At 44.1% G+C, this 25,263-nt stretch overlaps 1 long non-coding RNA gene across 4 annotated transcripts in view; it reads right to left on the reverse strand.

Annotated features, from left to right (window-relative positions):
- Positions 1-363: 363 nt before the first annotated feature.
- The window catches only part of LOC120231452, a 211,630-nt gene continuing 186,730 nt past the window's right edge, over positions 364-25,263 (reverse strand). For 3 of the 4 annotated variants that reach the window (XR_005528327.1, XR_005528331.1, XR_005528330.1), the window contains exons 3-4: positions 4,517-4,620; positions 3,390-3,609 (exon numbers count right to left, since the gene is read on the reverse strand). This is a non-coding gene — a long non-coding RNA (uncharacterized LOC120231452). Of the gene's footprint in view, positions 880-3,389; positions 3,610-4,516; positions 4,621-25,263 lie in introns of those variants that run through there. The other variant, XR_005528329.1, reaches the window with a different exon arrangement.

A 25,263-nucleotide genomic window follows, 5' to 3' on the forward strand; every position in this document is an offset into this window, starting at 1 on the left:
ATTGGCATGATGCACGGGGAAGGTGGCTAATTCTGTATGTTGAGGCTAGGTGGGCATGGTGCTATCAGGAAGATCATAGGCAATGTGGTTGTTGGGTGCATTTGCAGGGAAAAGGCAACATATCACACAGCTCAGCATAGAAATGGGCTTCTCATCAACCATAACACGAAATATTGGTCTAGCAGGTAACATGCATCTTAGTACAATAAAAAGGCTACCGCCTTGAAATATGGTAGCAAAATACGAGGAATACAGTCCTTGTTGCTAAGTCCCCTTGAAGATTCTTTCACCCTCCAAAGTATTTTTAGTTGTGGTAACTGTAGACAGTGGACAAAGTGCTCAAAATAAGATGGGTCCCAAAACCAAAGCTCAGCAGATGCCATCGCTGAAAGTCAAGCCCGCAAGAAGGATGGGATTAGCTGTCGACAGGACAGCTTTCCAGAAGTAACCCATCCTGCAGAGTGCTTCGGAGTGACCTGACCGTGGAGATTAAAGTGCCTGCCTTGAGTATGCAAGCAGCCAAGCTCCACGTGAACCTGTCCAGCACTTAGAAACTGTTGTGGCAACGGGTGTGAATGGCAGGGCGGTGGTCTGCACGAATATTTGCAAAGGGAAAATGGGGCAGTGAGCATCTGTCAATTCATCACCGGAAGGTCCAAAAGGCACTCTGGCTTTGCACGATTGATCTGGACCCTGTACGTTAAAATAGCCTTAAAGAAATGGAGGCCAGGCCGTCCGATCACCAGAACTTGATAGCAAAAGCACATAAGAAAATCCAACTTCTGTTCTGTGCTCACCGAGTAACCTTCTCATCCACTTTGCCAGGAAGAGACTGCATTGGGACAAAGACTGGTTCCACTTCTTGAGCCCTGAGAGCTCCTTTTAGGAAAAAATAAGCTGGGAATTAGGCATAATAACCAGTCTCTTTTGAGTTTGGTTACTAATTTCTAATGATTAATCCCAGATAGCCTAATAAAACATGTTCTTGAACTTCCATCTACCATAATTTCATCCAACATTTATTAAGCACCTACACTGTACCATACACCATGGTGCCAACAGGTAAGATCCACATAAAGGACATAGTCCTGCCCTCAGAGAGCTTCCAGACCAGTAAGGACCAGGCTGGCTCAGTGGTTACATACCACACTTGCTATGCTTGAGCCTGAAGGGGGCGATGACTCTCCTGCACTGATACTGAATCAGTACCTTGTAGTCTACCCAAAGATCGGAAAATCAGTTCATCCTATGAAGTTCAGATATCATTATAGCCACTGATTCTCAATCCTGCCTATATGTAATCACCTGAAGAAGCTTTTTAAAAAAATACTGGTATTTGAGGGAGCCTAGGTGGCTCAGTTGGTTGGGCGTCTGACCCCTGATTTCGGGTCAGGTCATGATCTCACTGTGAGATTGAGGCCTACGTTGGGCTCTGCACTGGTAGAGTAGAGCCTGCTTGGAATTCTCTCTCCCTCTTTCTCTCTGCCCTTCCCCTGCTCATGTGTGTACACATTTTCTTTCGCTCAAAAAATATATATATAAATAAACACTGAACAAAATACTGATGTTTGCCCGAACCCCAGAGATGTTCATGGAGTTGGTCTGCAGAGAATGCCAAGCATCAGTATTTTAAAAATTTTCCCAGGTGATTCAAAGGTGAGGGCAGGGCCGAGAACCACTGACCTAGTCCAACCCCTGTATTTTCCAGGTGCGTAAGCTGAGACTCAACTAAACTGAAGAGATGTGCCCAAAGCAACACTCACTGGGTAAAATGCTCAGCTGAGCTCAGTGACTTCTCATACACTGAGCCGACTGCACTTTGGCTCAGGCCATGTCTCCTCAGTGTAGTCATTTGCACAGTATCTTCACAATATTTGCCATAGACACATGCATCTTCACGTAGCTAATATTTTCTTTAAAACCAATGGCTTCATGATTGAACTTCAATGCAACAAAATTTATGAACTGTGCCTAAAAGTTAACAACTGTTACAAGCAACAGATTTAGTGATAGGCCACCTTAGCTCATGCTGCATGTCATGCCTACTGCATGTGGCACACACTTTGAAACCCACAGGGCTGACTGTTCTCCTGACAGAAGAGGGAAGTCTGGGAAGGCCTGGGGCATGTGTTGCACACCTTTGGAGCAGGTGCTCACACGTGGGGCGGAAGAAACTTCAGATGACCACAGGTACCAGGCAGCACAGGCCCCATCTGAACCCCAGGGTGTGTGTCAGTCCTGGGAAGCACTCAGATCAGGAGGTCTGATTTACAACAAGGCTGGCGCAAGGCAAAAGGCAACGTCAAGAGACTGATTTTACCTCTCCTGAAAAGGCCACAGGTCACCCCTGTGACCAAAAGACTCAAAGTGAAGCTGCCTATCCATCACCTGGGAATTTGCTGATGGGAACACACTGACATTGATCTAGAAGGAGGGGGAAAATACCATTACGGCATTCTGGCCAGTGACAGCCCAGGGATATCCTTCAGTCTGGCTCATGATGGTTCAGGGTCTTGAATTTACCATTCCACTTAGCAAGACATTTTCTTTCTTGAATAAGCTCATGGGCCTTGATATCTTGTTTAACATGTTCTAAATCACTATGCAACAGAAAGTGAAAAGGAAGGAAAAAATAACACATCCGTGAGTTCCGCTCCAGGATGAGTTAGTTCTTTGAGTTCAGACCAACAAATTCTCCGAAGTCTGGATTCTACTGAGGAAGGCTCCCAGGTTTCCAATTTGAGAGAAAAGCAATGAAAAGAAGTGGGAACTCACCCTCAGGGGCAATGAAATGACCCAGAGTCCTTACTAAACTTGCCTCCTGAAGAAGACCTAGACTTTGGGTGTGTGTCTCCCTTTCTCTTAAATTTTAGAAGATGTTTCAATGACCCAGTGATTCCCCTTTGAGGACCATCCCTGGGACGGGCTCTGGTTCAAGCGTGCAAGACCACAGAGACGAGGATGTTCAAAGCGGCAGTTGTTGTCAGAGGGAAAACCCAGAAATGCCTTGGGTGTCCATGAGTAAACGAATGGATCAACAAATTGCAGGTCAGCTATACAATGAGGTGTATAAAGGCGATCCAGGGCTACGTGTATCAATCTGGATAAACCGCAAAAAAATGATGAAAAATAATTATACACACAGCACCATCTATCTTCGTACAGTACGGCAAAATATAAAATAATGGTGCATATTGTTTACGGATACACACATAACATGAAAGCATTAAACACTGGTCAGTAAGATGCATACCAGCTTCAGGGCCACATTTGCTACTAGAGTAAAGGCAGGATGTTTTTTATTACTATTATTAATTGCGATGATTTTTAAAGATCTAAAGCAAATACGGAAAAATGGCATTCGTTAAACCAAGATGGCGAGTCATGGATATTTGCTCAATGATTTCACTTTTTTTTGTCAGCTCAAATAAAACTTCATAGTTGAAAAAATGTCATTTGAGCTACCGAAGCTCTGAATTAAAGGCTCATGCTGAATCCATTTGGTGGAAACAGTTGCTGGTGACAGAAAGGCCCTTATGGTCCATATTGAGGGACAAATGCAAAACGTTCGCCAGGTGGGCTGAGACATGTAAAATTGGCAAACAGGGTCTGTGGGAGAGTTAAGAAAATAACATTCAATTCACAACATATTATACAATCTTAAAAAGTGAATTGAAAGTTTCACTTAATGAAACACATTTGCTTTTGAAAAACACATGGCAAAAAAATTTTTTTTTCATTTTCCTTTCTTTCTTGAATTTCCTTAAAAAATGGCAAACGTAACATACACTCATTTGAATGATCTAAGTAAAATACAGAGACAGTGTAAAGTTGACAAGCTCCTACCCCTTGTTCCCATTTCACTCCGTCCCACAAGTTCAACAAAGCCAACGATATGTATCCCTTTATCCTATCCTCTGCAAAATTAAGAAAGAATTGTCTTGTCAATTTTTTTTCAAACCGATTCAATTTTTACAGCTGGAAATAACTCATTTTGATCATTGCCAGCACAATTTTAGAAAAATATAGGACATGCAAATGAGCAAAAACAAGGTAAAATGAAAACATTTAAATGAGTATGCATTTTAATTTGCTGCTTGAGAAACTTCACACACATGCAGATCCTGACTCGAAGGTTTAGGACAGGCTCTCTCGGCCGCTTGCAGACGGCTAACTTTGTTTGTAACCATCGCTGGCCACGAGAGGACATTTGCGACCCTGGGGGAGTCACCCAGAATGGTTCCCTCTTCAGGCAGGGTGTAATTGGGGTTGGTGAATCACTGATCACAGCCTGAGGTTCAAGGTGGGAGCCACCCCTGTCCCCCAAAGTACAGCAAGGGGTACAGGCAGGGACAGGACTCCGCTCCTTCCCCTGGACTGCCCGACTGTGGCCCATGGCATCCTGCTTCACTCCCCCCACAGCCTTCTCCTTCCTTTCTCCTCTGTTCTTCCCTCCACCGACTCCCTGGCCCCACTCCTTTCCTTCTCCAACTGGCGAAGTGTCTGTGTCACTCACCTCATAGGTAACTGGAGCCCTTCAGCTGTTTGGGTCCTTGTTTGGAAGGACATCTCAGCACTCCCCGGGGCTCCTGGAGCAGCCAACTTCCCACAAGCATTCATCTGTCAGAGCAAGAAAGCTTACTTAGATTTCCTTACAAGAACTTTACCAGAGCAGCTGAAATAAGTCGTCTTAGGTGCTGAAACAAATCTCTCCAGAATTGCCCCTGTCCCTTTCTGAGAGTTCTAGTTCAAAGAATTTTCCTCTATCATAGTTTGGGGGGCCCCATCACATAGCCCTGGAAGATATGTGGGGGGTAAAGGCTGTGAGGAAAGGCAGGAGTTCACTCTCCAGGAAGAGGAAGGCCCAGGGACAGATATGGGACAGGAGAAACAGATTCAAGAAACAGGAGACTGTGGACATTTTAGGCAAGAACTGTCACTAACCTTTCCTAAGAGCTTTAGAGGTTGGGGATGAAACTTGTCTGGGTGAGCAGATGGTCCTTTTTCTCCTCTACTTCCTTCCTTCATGCCTTTCTTACTTTTTTGTGTGTATGGGGGGGTGGTATTTCAACTCAATCTTAAACGCTATTCTCCAAAACAAGTCATTGGAAAAGGCATCACCAGCCTTGCCCCAGATTATTTGGATCCGCCTTTTGGGGACAGTTGCTGGTGTAAAAAGTTAACAATTCTCACAGAAGGTGCACCACCAGGAGTGAACCCTCATGTAAATTATGACATTGGGTTAAGATGACGTGTCCATGTTTGTTCGTTAAATGTCCCAGATGTGCCATTCTGCTGGGGACGCTGATGGCTGGGGAGGCTGTATGTGGCTGGGCAGAGAGGCAGGAAATAGGGCAGCTCTGTTACTTTCTGCTCAGTGTTGCCGTGAACCTAATACTGCTCTTAAAAAATAAAGTCTAGTAAAAAAAACATCTCTTTTAAAGGCAACTACTGCTAGGAAGTAGAAACCCACCCTGTATCCACCTGTGCAAGGCAGCTATTAAACACGCAAAGACCTTTAAAAGGGGGAAGAAACAAGGACTTTACAGATAGTCCCCAGGGTCTAATATCGGCAGCACCTAGTAATCGTGTGGGGACAAGGAGCCTTGGAAGGGGAACATATTCCCTTGCTTGGTGCCAGGGACCTTTGGCATTATCGTTTTACACAGGGAGATGCAAGAATGTCTTCATAATCCAAGGCTTGGGCTCCCTCTCCTTGATCCCTGTGGGGGAAGAAACCTGAGGACAGAATGAGCCTTCTGGGTATGTCCTGACCACACTATAAATGTGGCTGAGACATGGGGCCCAAGCTGTAAATCCCACGAGGACTGTTCTCAGAAACCGAATGATGGGGTTATCTGACCTCAGTTGATCTTGACCCTGAGCTTCTCTACTGACCCTGACCAAGGAAACGTCACTATCAATCATATGTTATTCATCAGATATTACGAATCATGTGTTGTTATGAACTTAAAATTTGTTGAGCACCTGCCATAACATTTGTTGAACACCTGCGGTAATCTGGCCAACAATTGTTGAGCGCCTCCCGTGTACCAGTCAACATTTGTTGAACACCTGCGGTGATCTGGCCAACAATTGTTGAGCGCCTCCCGTGTACCAGTCAACATTTGTTGAACACCTGCGGTGATCTGGCCAACAATTGTTGAGCGCCTCCCGTGTACCAGTCAACATTTGTTGAACACCTGCGGTGATCTGGCCAACAATTGTTGAGCGCCTCCCGTGTACCAGTCAACATTTGTTGAACACCTGAGGTGATCTGGCCAACAATTGTTGAGCGCCTCCCATGTACCAGCCAACATTTGTTGAACACCTGCGGTAATCTGACCAACAATTGTTGAGCATCTCCCGTGTACTGGCCAACATTTGTTGAACACCTGCGGTAATCTGGCCAACAACTGTTGAGCATCTCCCGTGTACCGGCCAACATTTGTTGAGTGTGTCACATACATTCTCTCACTTGTTCCTTATGTTCCTGATTAAGAAGGACGTACTACTTCTAGTCCTATTTTACTGGTAACATGAATGAGGTTTAGGAAGAGTTAATAATTTTCCAAACGCACAATTACAGCAAGATTTGCAGCTAAGAAATATACTCAAGTTGGCGGCACAACAAAGCACACGTTCTTGCCTCCTAAGTCCTGCTCTCCAGGTCTCAGTCATCACGGCATGAACAAAGGAGCCCGTTGGGTTTTGGCTGGTGGTGGCAGCTGACCCATAGCGCCCAGACCTGAACTGATGGAAGCCCCGTCGTCCTCCACCTCTCTCTGGCTCTCCACGTTCTTGTGTGCCCTGCCGTACCTCAGACAGGTGCTCCCTGGATGACGGCTTTTCTCAGACTTACCAGGCTCACCTGTGTCTCCCTGTGGTGTGTGTGGTTCATGAAGTCCCACCCGCTGGGAATGCACTTCCTCTATTCTCTGTCTGGCAAAGTCTCGTTTCAAGAATGAATACTGGGGGCGCCTGGGTGGCTTAGTCGGTTAAGCGTCCGACTTTCGCTCAGGTCATGATCTCGCGGTTCGTGGGTTCGAGCCCCGCGTCGGGCTCTGTGCTGACTGCCAGCTCAGAGCCTGGAGCCCGTTTCAGTCTGTGACTCCCTCTCTCTCTGGCCCTCCCCTGCTCACGCTGTCGCTCTCTCCTAGAAATAAATAAAACATTAAAAAATAAAAAAAAATAAAAAGAATGAATACTGGTGTTGTCCCCTCCTCAGAGGAAAAAATGTCCTAGTCTTGTGAAACTGTCCTCTCCCCACTGTGTTCTCCACCTTGTGACACCCTCAAAGCTAGCTTCCCGTAGATAGCTCTTCACCACTGGTGTGCATAACTGTCTTTTCCACTAGACTCTGTGCAGCAAAAGTTGTTCATCTCTTTCTCTTCTTCCTCATCTTTATAGTATTGGGCCAAAGGCATGCGGGTGCCCCTTAGAGTGAGTCAGCTCAGGGCTTAAAATATCTGTAGTATAAGTGAATGCATAAAGGGGGTTAAATCGGGTGGAAAAAGCTAGTTTAATTGGAAAACACAATTAGGACTTTGGAGACCGCTGTTTTGCATTCGCATGTGCAGACGCTGAGGCTCACAATTATTGAGTCGAAGTCATATTACCCAAATCACAAAAGAATTAAAGACAAAAGCTAAATCAGAACCAGCATCAGTTCACTGAGCAAACCCTCAGTCTTGGCTGATAAGCTACTAGTTATAAATTTGGGGTTTTTTTTTCTTTTCTAAATTTTGTTTTTCTGAAAAGTAGTCCAAGATGGAAGGTATGTTCTGAAAACAGGGCTTATTTGATGACACATAAGGATCTAATGGGGAGATTTTTACTGAGAAAGATTCGAGATTTTCTTCATCTATCAACTTCTAAGAGTCAAGCATCCTTCTTGAGAATTCCCCAGAAAGAAGAGAAATTACTTCTTCTGGAAATGAGTAGACACCGGTTAGAAAACAAGTTTTATTATAACCGTGTGGCACATAATAATCCTTTATGATGTGCCCCCATGCTGTTAAGAAAGACTTTCCAGTTCATTCCAACCTGGGTCCAACATCAATCAGGGAGACCACGGAGTGTGCTTACAGCAAGCCATATTGGTTGCCCTCTAGAGAGGCCCTCGAATGTTACAGCCTGGACAATGTGCTGGAGATGTAAGTGGTGCAGCGGGGAATACCTAGGGAGTGCAGCTGCCAAACTGGCCCCCAACTTAATCAATCAATCAATCAATCAATCAATCAATCACATGATTAGGACCAGCACTAACATTTGTTTGTGTCTAAACTCAGATTGTATCCCAGGTACTGCTCTGTCAGAGAGTAACTGTGAAGTGGTAAAAAGGGGGCTAAACCAGGAGTATGGACTCTACCATTCCATCTTCCTTCTCTTCTTCCCACCTTCATCAGCTACACATTATTATTACATACGCGATAGTGAACTCTGGCCATGACACCAGGTCACTGTCGGACTTGACATTTTAAGTTGGGTGGTAAAAACAACTAGGTCGTGTGCTAAGAAATAGTCAGCCCGGGGTCTCTGTTGCTATGCAAAACTAAAGCTCAGCTATGAGTTCAGCTTGGCTCATGAGTCACATGAGGGACCATTAGCATATGGGTGTCCTCTGCACCTGAGCTCAGGTCTGGACTGCCATCAGCAGTGGTAATAGCAGAGTGGGTGTGGAAATAGGTGCGGGCTGGGAATTCTTTCTAGGAAATATAACTCCTAAAGCACTTGGATTTTTATTGTTTAGAAAAAAAAGATGGACCCCTGGATACAGTGAACCGGGCGTCTCTTGGTTTCACTGGAGGAAGGGCATCAGAGTGCTTTCTCCACTTCCCTGTTTGAGCCCATAGCTGCTATCGCTGCCATTTTATAATCCTAAATAGTAACACCGGGAAGAAGTGGAACACTGAAAGAGTAAATTATTCTTAGCCATTTCAAAGACCCTCAGAGTAATTTATGCTTCTTCTACTTCCATTGAAAGCTGCAATAAGTCTGTTTTAACCTACTGTTGTGTGAAGGTTCATTATTGAATGCAAGTTCATTATTTTAACAAAGCTCTTGATTGCATTCTTTATTAGGTTTGATGCTCCTGAAGACCGACCTTACTACATTATTGTTTCTACTGCCAAAGGACAGGCTCCTCAGTACGCTAATGACGCCACCCCATTAGGGATCACTTTGAATGATTGCAGCACAGTCTTCTCCATGACAGAATGCAAGAGGAGGGCCAGACGTGTGCCCTGGGATTTACTACAACAATAAACTCAGCAGCAGGGAAGGGAAAATAGTGTCCTGCTAACATGATGGAATGCTTTACCCACATTCCAAAAGCTTAAAAGAGGTGCCAGCTTTGGAATCCTGCAGCGGTAAGGGCAGACACTGGCCACACTGCATTCCTTCTGCTCCTGGGGTGAAGTTTAATATACAGTCACTTCCGGCCTCCCACCTGCTGAGCCATGCTGTAGGCATTGCCTGGATTTATTGAGCAGCTTCCAAAAGTTCCAAACATTTCATATATGAGATCTCTCATGAGTAGAGTGTTCCTCCTCATGGGCAGTTCGGTGGCTTGTCTCACTTCATTGAATGAATAGTAACAGAGATTTGAGGAGAGATGGCTCAGCAAGCACTAACGTTTAGGGAACGAAGGAGTTCTTTTGTTCATTCTGACTCTGCTGCAAAGTTTCTATCAGACCAGACAGAAGGCCTTCAGTTACTCAGTGAGCATTCATCTTTCATTCATTCATCAGTGTGAGTGTCTAGTATGCGTCAATCACTGTGCTAGTAGCCATGGGAAGAGAGAGGTGTGGAATCTCCCCCAGCAGCTAATTGCCTTATTATGTGCTAGATGCTGCAAAGGAAATACAGTCATCTTATAAAACCTCTTTATTTAAAGGAAGCCCATGACCACCCACAAGCCAAGCTCCTTCCTGCCTCAGGGCCTTTGCATGTGCCCTTTCCTTCTACCGAATGCTCTTTTTCTGACCATAGAGATTTCAACTCAAACACTTTCTCCTCACAGAAACCTTCCCTGAGCATCTTATCAGATGTTATCCCTCTCTTTTCTTCACTTTATTATATCATTGCTTTCTTTTCTTCCGTCTGAAATTATTGCATTTATCTGTGTGCCTGTTCATTCTGTTTCACACATTTAAACATAGCTCCAGGGGAACAGAATCTCATTTGTATCCCCAGGACCCAAAGAGCATCTGGAGTATAGTGAGTGCTCCACACACACTTGTTGAGGTAAAGGTCAGTACAATATTCCACAGAAGAGTACCTTATGAGTAGAAGAGAGAATGTTTTGTAAGCACTCAAAAGAAAATGAGTATGGTCAACCAGGTTGATCAGCAAATGATATCTGAAAATTTTACACTGGAATCTAGCTCATGATGAACAAAGAAAATATGAGTGTGGCTGGGGCCATGGCGAGGGTGGGCCAGAAGGGCACGAGCAAAGGACTCGGAAGCAGGAAGAAAGGGGTCTTTGGAGTGGCTGATACCAAGACTTCATGGAAGCAAGCAGTGAGCCTGAAAAGGCAGGCTGGCCAGCCCATGGACAGGTTTCAATCCCAGCTGCAGAAAATATTCTCCGAGAGGGGAAAGGATTCCAGAATATTCAGTTGCATCTCTACTGAACAAAGCCAGAGTTTGTTGTTATGAAGGGATGACCATCTACATTTTTAGAAAATGCCATATGGTATTTTTTTCAAGTTTTTATTTTAATTCCTGTTAGTTAATGTACAGTGTTACATTAGTTTCAGGTGTATGATACAGTGATTCACCGCTTCCATATGTCATCCTGTTCTCAAATCCAGGCGCACTCCTTAATCCGCATGCCTCCACCCCTCCCCTCTGGTAACCATTGGTTTGTTTTATAATTAAGAGTTTGTTTCTAGCTTTATCTGTCTATTTTTTCCTTTTACTTCTTTGTTTTATTTCTTCAATTCCACAAGAGTGAAATCATATGGTCTTTGTCTTTCTATGGCTTATCTCAGCATAATACCCCCTAGCTCCATCCATGTTGTTGCAAATGATAAGATTTCATTCTTTTTTGTGTGGCTGAATAATATTCCATTGTATTTATATGCTGCACCTTCTTTATCCATTCTTCAGCCGATGGACACTTGGGCTGCTTCTGTATCTTGGTTATTGTAGATAAAGCTGCAATAAACATTGGGGTGCAAGTATCCCTTTGAATTAATATTCTTATATTCTTTGGGTGAATACCCAGTAGTGTGACTCTTGGATCATAAGGTAGTTCTATTCTTAATTTTTTTGAGGAAACTCCATACTGTTTCCCACAGTGGCTGCACCAGTTTAATGTCATCCAGTACTTTGACCTCTCATCTCCTACTCAGAACGTAACTAAGTCGAGGAGAAGCCAGAGGAAGGATAAAAAGATCCATTCATAGCCAACCTCTCCGGGGCTCTCCCAAACCTGCCACGGTGTGAAAAGCAATGAGAAACTGAGGTGGGCGCAGTGAGGGGGTCAAAGGTGCTTCCCCGGGGGGCTGGGTAGAAGGCACTCACACACACTGAAGATGAGACTCAGTACATGAGGGCCATAAATCCGCCGGCAGCTCAGGAACTTAATAAGGAGCAGGTTACCAAGGAGCTTCACTTTTATGAGGACCCACTTTGCCCTTCATGACGGTTTAAAGTAGACTAAAAAGGGACAAATAAAAGCCTTCATTTTGTAACACCATTTGGGGATAGCAAAAGGGAATTTGATTAAAATTTTACGAGTGAAAAGACACCATTTTCTTGCCCCCTTTCTTCTTTGAAAACATAAAAGAAAAAAAAAACTCATCTTACAGCCAAGAGGGTCTGGAAAAGGGTCCGTGTGCGTGTGAAGGTGGAATGACACTGCAAAACTTAAAAACAGAAGCTGACGGTGTCTCAAAGCAAATGCATAACACTTGGAGCTTCCTTGACACAGATCAGCTTCTGTTTGCGGCTCAGCAGACCATATGCTGTATTCACTCACTCCTCAAGGATCATCCGCTCCTTTCCAAGTATTAAGATGTCAGCGAAAATCTACCTTCTGGGGAAATTTAATCTGCTGGAGAAGAGCTGATGACGCTCATAAAAATAGCTGTCAGACATTATGACTCCTCCGGGGCACATACGGTGAAGAAGGGGTCATAGAGTCCAAGGTGGAAAAGCAAAGCTATTCAGGATCCTCAAAGATCAGGCAGGCCAGAAACTCTCGACCCGGGGCCCAGAAGCCCTAAGAGGGTATCCAGAAACTCCCTGAAATTAAACAAAAATTGTGGAATTGGGGGCTGAGGAGGGCGAGGGGGAGGGAGTTTTCATCAAATTCCCGGAAGTCATGACCCGAAAATGATGAAGAGTCATCAAGTTAGTATAACATTTCCTTGGGTATTTTTTGCATTCTCAAAAACCGTTTTTCATTGCTCAAGAAATACTTCATCACACAAATCTCACAAGAAACTTAAAAATTACAGGGAAGTCTGAAGTCCCTTTCACACCTGCACTCTGTTCCCCTTACCGTTGTCCCCTACAGAGGGGAGAGCTGCTCTACGCATTTTCATAAGTTTGCACCCGCAGAGAACATTTAGAGCATTCGGGTGTGATTTCCCTAATTTAAACGGTGCCATATTTTATATCTATTTCTGCAGCTTGCCTCTGTGTGCCACAGGATCTCGGGAGAGCTCCACACGCACACCCTTAGGGCCACCTCTTCCTTTTCACCTGCTACACAGGGCCCCAGAGGAAGGCTGTGCTGCTGGGCTATCCAGCGCTTCTCTCTCCAGGAGCATTTAGGTTGTTTCCAGTTCCCCCTCATCACCAACGACAACGACGACGATGACAGCACTATGAATATCTTCATATGTGTCTGTTTGTGCCCTGGGGCAAGTGTTTTCTGCAGCAGAGAGGCTAAGAAAGGAAATTGCTTGGTGAGATAAGCTTATTTTAAATTTTAAATTAATCTGCCAAAGCCTGCTCCAGAGATGTTGGGTTGGTTCACCTCCCACTCGTGCTGGGAGTATCTGTTTCCTGTTTCCGGCCGCCACCACGCCAGATGCAATGAAGCCTTCACACTTTTCCCAACCTGAAAGGCTAGAAGCGCACTACGCTGTTACTGTCATTTGTGCTTCCCTAGCTGGGAGGCTGAACATTTTCCCCTATGTTTACTGACCATCTGTGTTCCCTTTTCAATGAATTGCCTGCTTGAAGAGCAGGGCTCCTTACGTGTTACCACACATCAGAATCATCCCAGAGACCTAAAATGCGATTGTGGGGCCCCTACCCCCCGGGGGTTTCTGATTCAGCCATTGAATGTGAAAGTGCATTTCTGACATGGTCCCAGGTGACCCGAATGATGCTGATCTGGGGACCAGATTGTAAAGCCGATGCCCTAGAGAAATGCTTTGGTTCTTGCACTCCTGCATCATTCCATTGTGGTGGTTCTCAATCCTGGCTGCACAGTAGAATCATCTGGATTCTACTTTACGGAACAACTGATGCCCGAGCCCCATCCAAAATAATTAGGTCAGAATGCCTTTTCTATCTGTACTTTGTGTTTTATATTTTATTTTATTTTCCTGCTTGTATTTTTTAAAGTCACCAGGTGTGTCTGAGGAAGTTCATCCAGGATCGAGAACTTTCGCCAGCTGATACCAGCACTTGGAAGGAGGGCAAAGTCCCTCATTCTATTTCCTCGATTACAGCATGTATCACAGTTATCCAGGGCTTTGCCTGGGACCGTCTCAAATACTCTTTACCGTGCTCTACCCAAAGGCACAAGACTGAATTTACAGCCAAAATAATACTTTCACTTCTATTGGTTCAAAATGTTTATTGTTTGTTTTGTTTGGGGACAAGCCAACGTGATGGACATTCAGACCGGAGTTCTTACCTCAGTTCTGCAGTTTCTCAGCTACATGATGCTTAGATTAGTATCGAAGCTTCTGTTTGTTCATGGATGAAACAGGCTTCATTATAGCTACCTGACAGGCTCTTGTAAATAAAATGAGTTATGTTAGGTGCTATAGACAGTGGCCAGCACTGCAATAACTCAGCAAAACTACGCTCAGATCCCTTCCCACTTTGTGACTTATTTGAGATAAAAATCTGGTTTCTAGACTCCCTCCTCACAGATGGAATAATCCTACTTCCACACATCTCGTAGAATAGTTACAAGTCATTCCCAGTGCTCCAAACAAAATCCTCACACTGCTCTTAAAGCATAGTCACCCAGGGTTCAGTTTTACGTAACTGAAGGAATTTACTTAGAAAGAAAGACTTCGATAAAAGTATTTTCGGTACTGAAAAATAAAGGACAATCAATCGATCGATCAATCAATATTACTGTCTATTACATGCCAGGCACTGAAGGAGTTCAAAGAGAAGTAAGAGCCCAGTCCCATCCTCAAGATCTGGTAACGCATTTGGAGAGACTTGAAACCTAAGCCAACTGACAACATCAGGTGGGGATCTGAGAAAGAGTGAGCTCTAGGTAGTTCCTACAGAGAAAGGAAAAAGTGGTCAGGAAAGCCTTCGAGGACTTTGATGGAAAAGTAGGCTGTAGGTATAGAGGAGAGAAGTGTTTCTCATGAGGAATGGATACCCGAATCCTTCATGAAGGGGTGGGAAGAAGCAGGGCTGAGAAGGCAGAGCATGGGGGAGGGGAGCTGGTGCAGGACATTAAAGACCAGGGAGCAAGTGGGGTGTCACCCAATAGACCGGATTTTTAGCAGTAGTTGCTTTGTTTCCCTGAAATTGAAGAGAAATATGATTAAATGGTATTTTTTTTCATTTTATTATTTGCTTTTAAATCATTAAATTTAATTTTTTGATGGGTATGTTGCACGGCACAAAACACAAAAGGTGTAAAGTATCATAAAGGGTCTCCTCCCATCCCTGTCGCTCAGACACCTAGTTTTGCTCTGGAGCAATCAGTGTTATCGGTTTCTTGTGTATCCTTCACAGGAGCACCTGTATACAAAATCATATATAATTAACTATAAATTAGTGCATATTGAATGATTGCTACTAGGGGAGACACAGGGTTCAGTCCCTGTGAGCCTCTGGTCACAACAATTGCATGTCAGTTGATCAGTACATAATCTTGTTTTGTGGGTCATCTTGTTTAACATACATTGTTGGTTCATTAGCATTGAACTCACGACCAGCAGCACAACTCCTGCCTGAACGAAACTAATGGAACATGAGTATCTTCTCCGTGAGGCACACTCCTGGCCTTCTTGCACTTTGGAACACTAAACAATGCTTGCATCACACTTGGGTTTGGAACAATGAAATCACCAATGAAAGGCACAAAAATGCAAAAAAAAAAAAAAAAAAGTGCCAGCTAATAGATGAGGAAAAGGGCACTGTTGACAGTATGAGAGCCGAAATGAAGGGCAGTGTGTCATCTTGTTCTCCCTCAGCCGGAACGCAGAATTTTCACCATGCTGAGCATGTCCGTGGTGCCCACCCACGTTCATGAGGACTGATGTGGGGGTCACAAATAAATTTTAGCAATTAGGCAAGTTACCAAATATGGAACCACTAAATAACGAGGATCGACTGTACACAGCAGACATTGGAAGATACAGTTTCCCCCTGTTTCCACCCTAATGATGAAAGCCATGACGAGGTAAGATGGATAAGTGCCGTGAGGGTGAAGAGAGGCAGTGAGGAGCAGCCCTCACCCCCACCCTTGAGGCACAGAATTCCGGAAAGGGGGTCAAGGACATCAGTGTCCACAGTTGGACCACCGGGAGGCTGGGCTGCTCCACCAGGATGGGAGGACGGGGCAGTGGTGGCCATAGTGTCTCCTTCCGCCCAGGGAGCTTGGGAAGGAGAAGGACAGAGACGTCAGCGGGTGAGCAGTCGGGCACACGAAGACCAGGGCGGGCCTCGGGCAGATGGTGGGCCAGGGAATGAAGCCAGGTGTGGCTGTGACCTCGGAAGAGCTAGAAGGGTCTATAGTGCAGCAAAGGGATTAGAGGGATGATCTCAGTGATCCAACTAATGTCTTTAAAACAACTTGAAGTTTAGACATCGTCTCTCATGCAAAAGCCCGGGCCAGTAAGAGGACAACAGGAGAAAGTATCTCTATCTCTGAGCTGATGCCCCTGAATTCTGGGGGCCACGGGAGCCGTGTTTTAGGAAGGGCAAACTCCCTAGAGGCCACTTTAGGGGCTGTTGCTATTTTTCATCACCCCTAGCTCTGTGGAGGAGAGGACGTTTGGATTGGGAGCATTATAGAATAATGACTGGGTTCAGTTCCAATCTAACACAACCCTCTTCCTAGAGCATCTGCCAGGAGGGCTTGGCCTAAACACAGCTGGGAAGGAGCCGGCTCTCTGACTCTATCTCCCTGCTATACACAAAATGTGCATGTCTCCCCCAGGTTCTCACATTGAAACCTATCCACAATGTGATGGTATTTGGAAGAGGAGGAGCCTTTGAAAAGTGAGTAGGCACCTGGGTGGCTCAGTCAGTTAAGCGTCCGACTTCGGCTCAGGTCAGATCTCACAGTTCGTGGGTTTGAGCCCCGCGTCAGGCTCTGTGCCCACAGCCAGCTCAGAGCCTGGAGCCTGTTTCAGATTCTGTGTCTCTCTCTGACCTTCCCCTACTCACACTGTCTCTCTCAGAAATAAATAAAACATTTTAAAAAATTAAAAAGAAAAAAAAAGAAAAGTGAGTAGGTCATGAGGGTGGAGTCCTCACGAATGAGATTAGTGCCCTTACAGAAGAACGCCCCTTGCCTCCTGCACCACGTGAGGGCACGACACAGGAAGCAGGCTCTCCCCAGACACTGAATCTGCCAATGCCTTGATCTGGGACTTCCCAGCTGCCAGAACTGTGAGAAATTTCTGTTCTCCACCAGTCTATAGTATTTTGTTATGGCAGCCTGAACTGACGATCCCTGTAAGGGTCCGCAGGAGTCCAGGGCTATGGTCAATGAGAACAAGACCAGGAGTCACCATGCGTGTAAAGCTCTGGAAAACCGGCTGCTCTGCGTACTGGACATGCTCTGACCTGGCTCATGACTGCAATTCACAGGATTCCTAAGTCCAAAGGCAGGAGGAGCTAGCACAGGCCTTTTGCAGGAAACTGCCATGCCAGCCATAACTGAATGTCAATGGTAGACTAGAACACCCATGACTGAAGACACCAAGCTCATTAATGAAGTGTCCTCATCCTCAAAATTCGGCCTTCTAGATATTTCCAGCCACTGTGCAGAAGCTTTAATGTCTGATACATTGTGGCTGTGAGCTCAGCACATTGCCAAGGAACACACATTCCCCCCTGCCCCCGCCCCCGGCCCCTGTGAATGTTGGCCTAGGACAGTGGTTCTCAACTGGGGGCTATTTTGCCCCACAGGGTAACATTTGGCAACATCTAAGGACATTTTTTTAACAGTTTATTTATTTATTTTGAGAGAGAAAGAGCACAGGGGGCAGGGGTGGACAGAGAGAGGGAGAGAGAGAATCCCAAGCAGGCTCCGCACAGGCAGCACAGACTCCCATGTGGGGCTCAAACCCACAAACCAGGAGATCATGACCTGAGCAGAAACCAAGAGTTGGACACTTAACCGACTGAGCCCCAGGCACCCCAGGACATCTTTGATCATCGCATCTCAGGGGAGAGGACATGTTCCTGGCATCTAGTGGGAAAAGGCCAAGGCATCTCCTGGACACCCTGCAATGTGCAGGTTTACCTCCACAGCAGGGACGCACCCTGTCAGTGCGGAGGCCAAGGGGCTCCGCAACAGGGAGATCAAAGCTGCTTTGTTTATCCCGCTGTAGCATCTTGTTAAAAATATATTTAAAATATATTGAAATGCATTTCAGTTGTTACTTCAAGTCAATCTGCTGACAGGCCATTATCCATCAAATTAGCAATCTGCAGCTCAGGGTTTGACATATAACTGGCAATGAAACACCCAGACATAGGAATTAATTTGAGATCCATACTTTGTTACACCACAGCGTTTCATTTTTGAGTCTTGCCCTGCTGACTCAATAGATTTCCCTATGTTATCACTGCGCCTCAAAACTGTCATTTAACAATGACACCGAATGAAGCTGGCTTGAGCTCATTTGGTGTTATCTGCAATTTCATAGGCTACTGATTCCTCCTGATCTGCAGAGGTGAGAGACAGGACCGGCTCCTGACCCTAGGCATTTAGCTCAGGACAGCTCCCCGCGGTAAGGAAAAGGATGTTAAATATACAGATATCTTGACTGTTCGCTTTAAGGGATACATTAATTGTGTGTATATAAGAAATAGTATGTCAGGAGATAAAAACATTCTAGAAAACTCTGTTTTTCCTTCCTTATGGGACTCTAGAATTTGGCAAATGATTTTCTGTGAGCTGTGTGAACATCTAACTATGTATGCGTCCAGGGCCGCAGACTAGGAAGCACATGTATGAATCACCCGGGGCATCTCGTTAAATGCAGATTCTGATTCAGCATCTTGTGGCAGAAACGGGGGTTCCGGATTTCTAACAAGCTCCTAGGCAACGTCGATGATACTGGCCTGGGACCACTTCTAAGTAGCACCAGGATGTAAAGGATACCAAGTATACCTTTGCTAGAATCTGTCGCTATTTAAAAGCCACAGGGTCATAAGATCTAGTATTTAGAAATCACTGCTATTCCCTTACTTCCTTCATTATATAATGAGATAGAAACCTTTGGGTCTTTGCTCCACTGAAGGTCTAGAAAAAAGAACGTTTGTAGCAATCAAAAAGTAATAGAGAGAGAATGGAGATAATAATCATTAGGCATCTATTTTGACTTAAAATATGATCCTTGCTCAAAATGAATATCAAATAATTGCTTTTAAAGATATAGTGTCATTTTATAGCAGAACAATGAAAAGCCCACTAGATCAAGAATCAGTAGAACCAGTTACCAATACTGCCACTGGGTCGCCTTGGACAGCCAGGAAGCCTCTGCAGCCCCAGTGTGAACACTATAAGGGCCCTTTACATTCTGAAAGATCGTGACTGTAAGGTGGGAAATTTTTATTATTATTTTTAAAACCATATATACATCTTGGATATGCTCTTTTGTAGGTATATTTCATAATACTAACATTTATTTATTTATTTATTGCAGGGGAGGGGCAGAGGGAGAGGGGGAGAGAGAGAATCTTAAGCAAGCTCCATGCCCAGCACTGCTTCCAACACAGGGCTCCATCTCACAACCGTGGGAACATGACCTGAGCTGAAAATCAAGCATCAGATGCATAACCAACTGAGGCACCCCGTTAATTATTTAAAAAGTTAAATGGTGTCACTGTCAGGATGAATGGGTACAGCACAGGAGGCTTTGAGGCCAATAAAACTGTTCCATATGATATTCCAACAGTTAGATAAATGAAATTATGCCTTTGCAAAATCCATAGAATGAAAGGTGAAGTTTAATGTCTGTAAATTTTTAAAAATCTAAATTACCAATTTAATCTAATGATTAGATTTTAAAAATCTAAATGGAGGCCAGGGGCTCTCAGGAAGGAATGCAGACCACAAGAAGGGAATATAACTATATTACAAAGGTATGAAACAGTAACGATGAAGGGAGGGGAGAGGGAAAATGTGGTGACCTATGTCACTTTAGAGATGAATAGAATCTGTAACATTAAAATCAATAGGGCCCAGCATATGCTCTGCACTCCAGTTGATGAAGATGTTTCCCATGGGCGTATAGCAAGGGGCTGTGTACAGGTACTGAGAGTGAACAGTTAAGGGGATGGCCACTGTTGGGATCCAGGTTCCTCACTCTTGGGTGCGGGATAAGCAAAGGAAGGAGGCTAGAATGATCCATGTGGTAATAAAGGTCACCAGGATTAACTCCTGTTGAGCTTAGTAGACAGATGGTTATATATTGCTATGTATAAATGCACAGGTCAGGATCCACACATATGTTTCTTTGCCCAGTCAGCTGGAACAGCCTCAAAGTAATGACCCCGTTAGCAACAAGCACACTTAAAGCCGAGGTACGGGTTTCTCATACCACCCCCAGTAAAAGGAAGCAAGATTCCTTGAAGAAATAGCTGGAGGAAGGATTAGAGAGAGAAGTATAGACGATGAGCCTAGAGCAGCTTAGATAGTGCCAGGCAGAGCTGACCCCAAACCAACAACCCCTCCCAACCCCATCCCCAGACACGGGAGTAAGACAAAGGGACACAGGAGCCAACCAAAACAGCTCCCAAAGGCCAAAACTGGAACAATTTGAGCCACAAAATAAATAAAGTACTATTGGATTATAACTCAAAGTTGAAAATAAATATCCATATTGACATAAATAGCTGGTTAAATGAATAAATGGGGGGAAAGAGGTAAATTACTCATGCAGAAGAATCCCAAGACATTGATGTAGATTCTCTGCTCTCAAGCAGGGAGCACATAACTCCCCAGTCCCTGCGTGTAATGCCATGGTCCTGGAAGCCATACAGCTGTCCATCAGAAGCTATACGAAGTTTGTGACGGCCCAGGAGTCACACAAATTTCATTGGCTACAACCCGGCTGCCAGGACCTGGCTCGTCTACTACAAGCGCGGGTGCCGAGAGAGTGTGTTTGTAAATCCAGCACCCAGCATCTCAGCAAGTTTTACGATGATGTCAAGTTTCCATATTTTCAGCAGAGTTCTTTTGAAACAAATCCTTAAATAATCTTGTGAACACGAAAAGGAAAATGAGCGGCGGTTTTATTTTCTGTAATGTGTATCATTAACCAACAGGGATGGTGATATTTATTAGGCTTTATCATCTCCGCTCCGTTAAGAGCACATCCCCAGGCATTTTACTGAAATGGACAGAACAAGGAAAAGAAAAAAAAAAAACATAAGGCAAAGAAATAAAATAGCTAAGGGGAAATGAAATCCTAACCCATCGAAATATAGGTTACCATTAGGTTAACGATAGGATTCTCGTCTCTCACATTATCTGTTCAGGAAAAGAACGTTTTAAAAATTACTCTCGTCTCACTCAGTATGTATGTATCTTCAAACTCCTTGATGTGAAAAAGTGTAACTCCATCACGCTCATTGCAAACATACATTCTTTTGAAATATTTTGTCTCATTAAAGGAGTAAGCTTTGCTGAGCTAAAGAGTTTGTGGTAAAAACTAACAAGGAATCACGGAAAATGTTTTCAGACAGAACAGCTGGCAATTTCTTTCCTATTCAGGTTTCAAGCACAGTCGGAGCTGCCTGCGGCCGTGAGCTTGGTTTGTGCAGTGCTCTGAGTGGGAAACAGTGCTTGTAGTGTTTTTCCTAACTCCACCTCTACAACCCAGGCATGTCATCTAGATTTGGGATAAAGCCTTATCACTTCTAAACAAAATCATCTTCCCTTCAAGGGCAGGGTGGTATAAAATATTCATACCTCCTGCAAATGCAACTGGAAATGACCAAGGATCCAGTTATGAAATGCCTGGGCCATACACAATGCTTTGGGGGCACTTATAATAGGCATCTTTAAACTCATTTTTAAGACTCATTCATTATGAGTCTTAAAAGATTTATTAGCACCTAGTATGTTCCAGGTACTGTTTTAAGAGCTAGAGGGGAAAAAAAAAAAAAAAAAAATATATATATATATATATATGCTCTCATGGAGATAATACATATATATGAGCACATGTAGCTTTATCTCATATCTTTAGATGTTGACTAGTATTTCATTGAATGAGTAATCATAATGTATTCATTTGTCTCCCACTGATGGGTACGTAGGCTTTTTCCTACTTTTTTTCTTACAGACATTGCTACGATGAGTCTTGTTGTGTATATATTGGTACATCTGTGGAACTAAGCGTACAAGTTAAATTTCTAGAAGTGGAACTGTTTGGCCAAAGGATTTGTGCCTTTTAGTTATTGATACATGACTCCCTGAGTGCCGTCTGAAAGCCGCGGCTTCGGTTTATACCACCACCGAGACCAGTTGAGAATCCCTCCCCACAGGTGAATTGAAACGGCAGAGAACGGGCCACGGAAGACCAGCGCTGTACCACACCAGAAAGATTATCTGATCCAACACCCTCAGCAAATAAAACTCCTATTTCTGGGGGAGTAGCCACCTTGTTTATTTCAAGGTTGCTAGGTGACAAATGTGTCCTCAGCTCAAATTTACAAGTTCCAGATGAAGGGGGTTTGTCTTTCAACACAAGCCATTTTTCACCAGGTTGATCGTGAGACTTCCAAGGGCAACACTGTGCTTAATACGTCTGTGCTCAGGACGTTTCTGGGCACCATGGAGCCCCAGAAGAAATAAACACATTTTCCTTTCGTTATTAGTAGATATACTTCATTTCTTAAACCGAGGTATTTCTCCTTCTTATGAATCTATTTCTTTCTTTCAGGAAGGTTAACAGTGGTGACATTTCAGCTAGCATATATGAAACCTTTGGCTAAGACCCTTGTATTTTGGGGAATTGATTAATAGAAAGAAAAAAAAATCTGTGTACAAGACATGGTATTCTATTAAGGCAGCTGTCTAATATAATTATTACTAGTAATTGGCAAAATACACAATACCAATATTCTTATGTACTACTTCCAGAACACTTGACAAATAAAATATTCCCTTAAGCTGATCAAAAAAATGGACTCACTTTGCTTTGGAGCAGGACCATGCCTTCAGTTCTCTGACTTAGACTTAAATGGAGGACGTGGAGTCCCTTAATTTTTCTTAGCAGAGTAAATGTTTATTCACAAGTCAGGAAATCAAGCTCTTGTCTTTCGGAGGCTCAGTAAACTGACAGATGCTGTGTATCCAATTACTTTTCTAGACGTGCTAGCTTTCCGTGGGAGCTATTTCAGGGCCAGAATTCTACAGGCAGGTAGAACGCTGGTGGGTTTGCTGGAAACTAATGTCACTGCCCCTCTCTCTCTCTTCTACCTACCCTGTCACCCTGGCCTCAGCTCCCCTTCAGTCCCTGCATACTACGGGATCATGAGGTCCTCTCTCTTGAATTCCAGGGGCCATCTCTCAACCTATTTCACTCTCTCTGTTTTCTTCCTGCCTCCTCGTCCCTTTTGCAAGCCCTGTGCTCCCACCACCAGTGTCCTCGCTCCTAAAATCCACTCTGGCCCCCTTCCTCTACCTTCTGGGTCTGCTGCCTTAAACTCCTCCCTCAATGTGTGAGTTGGTCTCCAATCACCAGTCACCCTCACACTTTTCCATTGATGGAAACACATGTGCAACTTTCTTGATCTCTACATGTCAGTAGCCTACAATTATGAGTTTCCAAACCACTGTTTCCAGTTCACAGAGTGCTCACGCAAGCCCGCGCTTACAGTGGGCATAATCATTCCCTCTTGAAAAGGTGTATTTCCAACAGTCCATTTTGACAGAGAGTTGCAGAGTTGTAACCATCCATTACATTTTAATTATGTTGAATGAAAACTTAAATGAAGACACAAAGTAATGAATCAAAAGTCTTTAATTTAAAACATACTGGGAAGAAAGGGGGGAAAAAGGTAGATTTAAACTATCTTTGACAGAAAAAAAGTCACTATTTTTTTTTAAATGTTTATTTATTTATTTAGAGAGAGAGAATGCACATACATATGCGTGTGCATGAGGGGGAGAAGGGCAGAGAGAGAGGAAGACTGAGGATCCTGAGCAGGCTCTAGCCTGTCAGCGCAGAGCCCAATGCGGGGCTCGAACTCATGAACCATGAGATCATGACCTGAGCCGAAGTCAGAGGTTCAACAGGCTGAGCCACCCAGGCATCCCTCAAAAAAGTCACTTTTCAAGAATCAAAGAGTAATAAGATCTTCCCAATGTTCAAGTTCCTTTCTTATAGTCAAGTTCCTGTCTTATCAAAAGCTGAGAGCTTAAAATGGCACAACTTACTGGTGTGGGCATTTCTCAAGAGGCAGAAATTGTACCCACCACCATACTGCAATGAGAGTGTTACCTAAAAAACCTACGTAAGCATATCACATACTCACAAATGGTGCAGCCATTGTAGAAAACAGTCTGGTGGTTCCTCAAGAAATTAAAAATAGAATTACCATATGATCCAGCAATCCCACTTCTGGTATCCATCCAAAGGATTCAAAATACCTCTCCAAGAGGTAGCTGCACTTCTATGTTATTACCATTATTCACAATAGCCAAGCTGTGGAAACAACCTAAGTGTCTACTGATAGATAAATGGATAAAGCAAACATGGTCTATGATATAGTGGGATATTATCCAGCCATTAAAACAAGTGAAATACTGCCATCTACAACCTGGATATACTAAGTGAAATAAGCCAGTCACACAAGGACAAATACTGCACGATTGCACTTACATAAAAAATCTAAAATGGTCAAACTTGTAGAGGCAGAGAGGAAGATGGTGGCTGCCAGGGGCTGGGGAGAGGGGGAAGTAGGGAGTTGTTACTCAACAGGTATAAAGTTATAGTTTCAGAAAACGCATAAGTTCTAGAGATCTGCTGTGCGATACAGTGCCTCTCAGTTAGCAGACTAGGGGGTTCATGTTAAATGTTCTTGCAACAATATTTTTTTAGAGAGCTGACTTTCGCCGGACTTCTTTGGCTACTGTTATATTCAGCCTGACAAATGTCAATGTTTGTTATTTTCATGATAAACGGTGTGTGACAGGATGAGAGTGTGCGTATACGAACGCACGGGCTGGCCCGGGGAGCCGCTGCATGGATGGAGGCAAGGAAACAGGGAAGCACTGAATCACCCGGAGCACGCGTGCCAATGGCAACCCCTCTCCCAGTCCTCAGTCCCAACAGCGAGCAGGCAAGGTTAAGGGAGCCAGGGACACTGGAGGCGTGTCTCCTCCACCACAGGCTGGCCATCTGGGTCCCTAGTTTGACAATCAACTTCAGCAGAGTAACCCCCATGACCTCTCAGCCTCCTGTCTTTCCCATTCCAATCCTCAACTGCTTCCTCTACCCTCCCCCAGAAAAGAAAAATTACCATGAAACTGTAGCTAACCACTAATGTTTTAAAACACCGGCACAATGTCCAACATTCCATTTATGTAAACACGAGTCTGTAGATTGAATGTAGATAGATACCAGATTTGCATCGATATACAAATAAGGAAAGAAGGAATTTGAATAAGTAAAATGATGATATCAATGCTTTGTAAAAATATAAAACAAGATACTAATTGATATTACTAGTATAAAATGAAGTAAACACAAGACAAGCTTTTTTCTCTAATAATAACCACCTTTACAAAGCAAAACACCTTAAAGTGCCATTAACAGATTCCTAACACTCATAGAGCATGTTT

Source organism: Hyaena hyaena, unplaced genomic scaffold (genome assembly GCF_003009895.1).
Source record: "Hyaena hyaena isolate Hyena2069 unplaced genomic scaffold, ASM300989v1 scaffold_58, whole genome shotgun sequence".
NCBI classification, from domain to species: domain Eukaryota; kingdom Metazoa; phylum Chordata; class Mammalia; order Carnivora; family Hyaenidae; genus Hyaena; species Hyaena hyaena.